The sequence below is a fragment of the Neoarius graeffei genome, chromosome 4 (assembly GCF_027579695.1).
Source record: "Neoarius graeffei isolate fNeoGra1 chromosome 4, fNeoGra1.pri, whole genome shotgun sequence".
Lineage (NCBI taxonomy): Eukaryota > Metazoa > Chordata > Actinopteri > Siluriformes > Ariidae > Neoarius > Neoarius graeffei.
This window is the reverse complement of record NC_083572.1, coordinates 36,115,817-36,121,975: the sequence shown is the minus strand read 5'-3', so window position 1 is coordinate 36,121,975 and position 6,159 is coordinate 36,115,817. Positions and strand designations below refer to the sequence as shown.

General features: G+C 43.8%; 1 non-coding gene across 1 annotated transcript; it reads right to left on the bottom strand.

Annotated features, from left to right (window-relative positions):
- Positions 1–1,769: 1,769 nt before the first annotated feature.
- Positions 1,770–1,851, bottom strand: trnas-gcu (transfer RNA serine (anticodon GCU)). Its single transcript has one exon. It is a non-coding gene; the product is annotated as a tRNA-Ser (tRNA).
- Positions 1,852–6,159: the final 4,308 nt, after the last annotated feature.

The following is a 6,159-nucleotide window of genomic DNA, read 5'->3' as shown; positions in this document are numbered from 1 at the left end:
AATGAGATGAGATAAGGTGTCTTGGCTCGGTCTCCTGCTCCAGATCTATGTTCACACTCAGGATCACACTTTTTGGTTGCTAAGTACAATGATTTTGTAGATTTTTGTTGTTGTTGTCAATGGCTTCATAATATATTCAAAACACACACACACACACACAAATACTATCAAGACTCATTATGGGCATTTTAGACTTGCCTTGCCAGCTACTGAGCTATATATTTACAGTAATAAACTCCACAAAGATCAACATACACTTGCATTTGTTGTCCTACCTTAACCTGACCATAGTTTTAATTGATATCACTGTTTAAAGATCGTGATGGCCAAATGAGACTTCGAAGCGCATATCAAGAATAAGGGGGCAGATGAAGCTCTGCTTTGAGGCTTTGTATCGTTGAGCAGAAAACCACATGACCCATGATAAACAAGGCCTCAGTTGTGATTCACTAAAAGGTTCATTACTCAGACTCTCATTCAGCAGACTTCACTAGCGACCTACTGCTAAGAGAAATGTACAGTATGTTTAATTTCTACCTCATGTCAATGTTCTGCCACTTTACATTATTCTTTGCATGTACAGTAATTTGCACAATGTTCCATTTTAAAATAACTTATGTCATCAGATTTTTTTGCTTGCTTGTTTTATTTATTTGCCTATTTGTTATTTGGTGTTGACCCTTTTACCCTCTCTCTGTCTCTCTCTCTCTCACACACACACACACACACACACACACACACACACACACACACACACACACTTTGTCTCTTTCTATGGATTTATGATCAGTACAATTTTGTCTACACAATAAAAAGGTGTACATAAACATAAAGGGAGTAACCTTTGTGTTCAGTGCTTGTGTGATGGGACTGTGAGTGCTACTGCAGCCGTGCAGTGCACAGAGTAACTTTTAGGGGAATCTTTATTGATTTTTATTGAGGAACAAATTTTTTTTTCACTGTGTTTGGATTGAGGTGATTCCTTTTCTTAGAAATTCCCTCCCCAGCCTCACGTGGTTCCCTCACGTGGTTTTCTTCCGAACGAGCCACGCCTCAAGGCGGGGCTTCATCTGCCATGCCCCCTTATACTCGGCACGCGTTTCGGAGCCTCGGCTTCAGACGGCCATCACTATCGACCAATAATTGCTGATTATTGTCTGTCTGTATTTTGTCACAGCATTAAATCATAATGTATTTTGTGTGTGTGAGCAGTTTAAGGACAGTTCCCCCATTTCCCCCTGATGAAGCGATCAGCCAGGATGTGTTTCTATCTGACACTTAAAGACATTGATTTGAATTAAAAAGTCTGCAAAGGGAATAAATCTGAATTAATAGTACAGATCTTTGGACAGATAACGAGAAAAAGTGTCATAAATTCAGTTACAGGTGTTTACATCTTTCCTAAACCTTTGTTTGTTGGTTAAAATTGCATTTTATATACTCTATGTTAATATATATTTTTAAACCTTTATTCGTCACACGCACACTTCAAGCACAGTGAAATTCATCCTCTGCATTTAACCCATCTGAAGCAGTGAACACACACACAGTGAGCAGCACCTTGCTCAAGGCCGCCCCACGTCAACCAAACCGCATGTCTTTGGATTGTGGGGGAAACCAGAGCACCCAGAGGAAACTCACACAGACAGAACATGCAAACTCCACACAGAAAGGCCCTCACCAGCCACTGGGTTCGACCTGGAACCTTCTTGCTCTGAGGTGACCGTGCTAACCACTACACCACCGTGCTGCCCAAAACAACAGACACACGACAAGGGTGGGACTCAAACCCACGCATGCAGAGCACAACGGATTAGCAATCCGCCGCCTTAACCTCTCAGCCACCTTGCCCACGTATGCATGTGTGTTTATTTATTTTGTATGATGCAATGATCTTTGGTGTGTTAGTAACTCTGTCAAAGTCAAAATTCAGACTCATTAAAATATTTGTTGGAACATTATTGCTGTATATTTATTTAATAAGCCTGTTATAAAAATATGAAAACTACATATTCAAAAAGAAATCCATCTAAAATGCTCATCTGAAGTCTGACTGAAAATGAAATTATAATCATTTGAAACCAATTGCAGTAAATTTTGTGCTCCTTTTCCTGATCAGAGGCTAATTATAGGATTGGATCAAAACACAGTAAATGAATTATTACATAATGCTGGTTTGGGCCATAAACCTGTGTTTTGTACAAATCTTTTATTTCACTCCTTTTGAAGAAAAGTCCAACTTTATTCACGGATAATAATCACAAAAATGCCCACAACAAATAACCACAACAAAATGCATTTGAAACCAATCGGAGTAAATTCTGTGCTGCTTTTCCTGATGGTAGAATAATTATTGGACTCGGACTGATGGGTTCGGAACCAAACAAAACCGGTTCCTCATAAAGCAACGCGGTGGAACAGAAAGACTTCACCGGCCAATCAGGCGGCACTTTCCTCATGAATATTCATGATTTACCCGCCCACCTCGCGATAATTGAAAGGTGTTTGTGTTTAAATGTTTGGAAATCCCCACAAAACGCTCATTTGTCGAAGCGGCGAGATCAGGATCCCACCAGCGACTCTGACACAGCGGTTATTCCTGCAGCACCACTGGGTTTATTCCCGCACCGGCAGCAATGAACTTTCAGTTTTCCTTTTCACTTCAACAACAAGCGCTTTAAACACCTCATTATTACAAAAAGGGTCAAAAATAGCAGTGAACAGGCGGAAACGCTCTCAGGAATAGAGTTAACAGCGTTCAGAGGGTTTTTGCTCAAAGCGACCTGTTCCTTATTGTTTGGCGAATCGGTTTATATCCATGATAATGAGCCTAAAGTTAGCGGCTAGTCAGAAAAGTCGGATCCAGTCGCTAAGCTAATTAGCTGTCAGCATTAGCGCATTACTGTGTGAGTATTAAAGCTACAACCGATACAAACACTGCAGATAATCTGATGAGTGTTAAAAACAGACAGATGCGCTCAAAATGTCATTAAATGTGTTAAAGTACAAATGAGCAGAAAAGAAAAAGTCTTCATGTTTTCAGAAATGTTAATGTGGGCAGAAATGACCCATTCAGCTAACGGTGTAAGGAATATAATAATCTCTCTAACTTGTGTGTGTTAGTTTGTGAGAAAAGTCTGATAGTTTACTGCAAGTCAAATAGTTACTCGGAGGAGGAATATTAAATAAACCATATATAATAAATCATCTGATTACAGAACATTTCTGATTAGATTTTTAGCATTAGAAACCTTTATTCCTTCATCTGAAGCAGTAAAAACATTGTTGCTTCAGATGAAGGAATAAAGACTTCTAATCTGATTTGATTAAAAATCTAATCAGAAATTTTCTGTAGCCATATGACTTTTCCTGGCAACAAAATCCACCAATCAACAGAGTTCACTTTTCTGAAGTTTAGAGCTGCACAGTGGTGTAGTGGCTCGCACTGTCTCCTCACAACAAGAAGGTCCGGGGTTCGAGCCCAGCGGCTGATGGGCCTTTCTGTGTGGAGTTTGCATGTTCTCCTTGTGTCTGTGTGGGTTTTCTCTGGTTTCCCCCACAGTGCAAAGATGTGGTTAGGTATATTGGAGCCATGGGCTGAGGTGCCCCCGAGCACGGCCCCTAACCCCCAACTGCTCCCCAGGTGCTGTAGCATAGCTGCCACTGCTGTGGGTATGTGTGTGTGCTCATTGCTCACTTGTGTGTGTTCAGTGCTTCAGATGCGAGAGAGGCAAAGTGCAGAGAGCTACTCTATCTTTGTTATACAGGCAGGACAGGCAAAGTGCAGCGAGGTACTCTTTGATTCTTTCTTATACAAGCCAGCGAGCACGGGCGGGAGAGGCAAAGTGCAGCGAGCTACTCTATCTTTGTTTTACAGGCAAGTGAATACAGGCAGGACAGGCAAATTGCAGCGAGGTACTGTTTCTTTTCTTTACAGGCAGGCGAACACAGGCGGAAGAGTCAAAGTGCAGCGAGGTACTCTTTCTTTCTTTAACAGGCAAGTGAATGCGGGTGGGAGAGGCAAAGTGCAGAGAGCAACTCTTTCTTTGTTATATAGGCAAGTGAATACAGGCAGGACAGGCAAAGTGCAGCGAGGTGCTCTTTGTTCTTTCCTTTACAGGCAAGTGAATGCACGCGGGAGAGGTAAAGTGTTGTGAGGTACTCCTTTGTTTCTTTCTTTTACAGGCAAGTGAACACAGGCGGAAGAGGCAAAGTGCAGAGAGGTACTCTTCCTTTCCTTTACAGGCAAGCAAAGACAGGCGGTGTAGGGAAAGTGCAGCGAGGTACTCTGTTTCTTTCTTTTACAGGCAAGTGAACACCGGCAAGAGAGGCAAAGTGCAGAGAGCTACTCTTTCTTTGTTATACAGGCAGGATAGGCAAATTGCAGCAAGGTACTCTTTGTTTCTTTCTTTTACAGGTAGGCGAACACAGGTGGGCAAGTCAGAGTGCAGAGTACTCTTTCTTTGTTATACAGGCAGGATAGGCAAATTGCAGCAAGGTACTCTTTGTTTCTTTCTTTTACAGGTAGGCGAACACAGGCGGGCAAGTCAGAGTGCAGAGAGTTACTCTTATGGCCCTTTTCCACTACCCTTTTTCAGCTCACTTCAGCCCGACATGGCTCGCATTTCGACTACCTCAGAGCAGCATGACTCAGCTCGCTTCAGCCCTACTCAGCACCCAAAACTCGCACGGTTTTGGAGTGGGGCTGAAGTGAGCCAAACCGAGCCGAGTGGGGCTAGGGGCGTGAGGAGACACTCCCCTGTGCACTGATTGGTGAGGAGGAGTGTCCTCACATGCCCACACACACCCCGCGAGCACGCTGGGATCTGTAAACACCATAAACCCGGAAGAAGAAGAATTACGAATTACGAGAATTTCTCAAGCCTTATGCACCTCGCCTCATCTATACGCTCTTGCCAGTATCTGTTGGCGTTGTCGGTGACAACAAGCCACAGCACCAAGACCAGCAACACTAACGACTCCATATCCTCCATGTTTATTGTTTACTATCCGGGTCGTGAGACTACCGCTTAAAAGGTCACTGATGTCACTGTTTGCACTGCCTAATGACATCACGTGACGTCCACCCACTTTCGCTAACTCCACCCAATGTGTCCACCCACTTCCAGCCAGCACGGTTCAGCGCGGTTGTAGTCGAAATGCAACTCCAACAGCCCCACTCAGCTCGACTCAGCCCAGCTCAGCACGGCACGGCTCAGCCCAACTCAGCCGCGTTGGTAGTGGAAAAGCGGCATTTGTTTCTTTTACAGGCAAGTGAATGTGCATGGGAGAGGCAAAGTGCAGCGAGGTACTCTTTACTTTTGCCTATTCCTACTGTGTGTACGTACCTGTAAAAGAAAGGAACAAACACGGTAGGAATAGGCAAATTGCAGCGAGGTATTCTTTGTTACTTTCTTTTACAGGCAAGTGAATGCGGAAAGAAGAGGCAAAGTGCAGCGAGGTACTATTTGGTTATTTCTTTAACAGGCAATTGAACACAGGCAGAAGAGGCAAAGTGCAGAGAGGTACTCTTTGATTCTTTCTTATGCAAGCCAGCGAGCATGGGCGGGAGAGGCAAAGTGCAGCGAGCTACTCTGTCTTTGTTTTACAGGCAAGTGAATACAGGCGGGACAGGCAAATTGCAGTGAGGTACTATTTCTTTCTTTTACAGGCAAGCGAACACAGGCGGAAGAGGCAAAGTTCAGCGAGGTACTCTTTCCTTTACAGGCAAGCAAAGACAGGCAGTATAGGGAAAGTGCAGCGAGGTGCTCTCTGTTTCTTTTACAGGCAAGTGAACATAGGTGGGAGACGCAAAGTGCAGCAATGTACTCTTTCTTTCCTTTAGAGGCAAGCGAACACAGGTGGGAGAGACAAAGTGTCGTGAGGTACTCCTTTGTTTCTTTCTTTGATAGGCAAGTGAGCACGGCCAGGAGAGGCAAAGTGCAGCAAGGTACTCTTTGCTTCTTTCTTTTACAGGCAAGTGAATGCGGGTGGGAAAGGCAAAGTGCAGAGAGGTACTCTTTCTTTCTTTTACAGGCAAGCGTATGCAGGTGGGAGAGGCAAAGTGCAGCTTTTGTTTTGTATTGGAGCACCTTTTGTTTTTGGTTTGGAACAGCTTTTGGTTTGGAGCAGCCTTTGTTTTGGTTTGGAGCAGCCTTT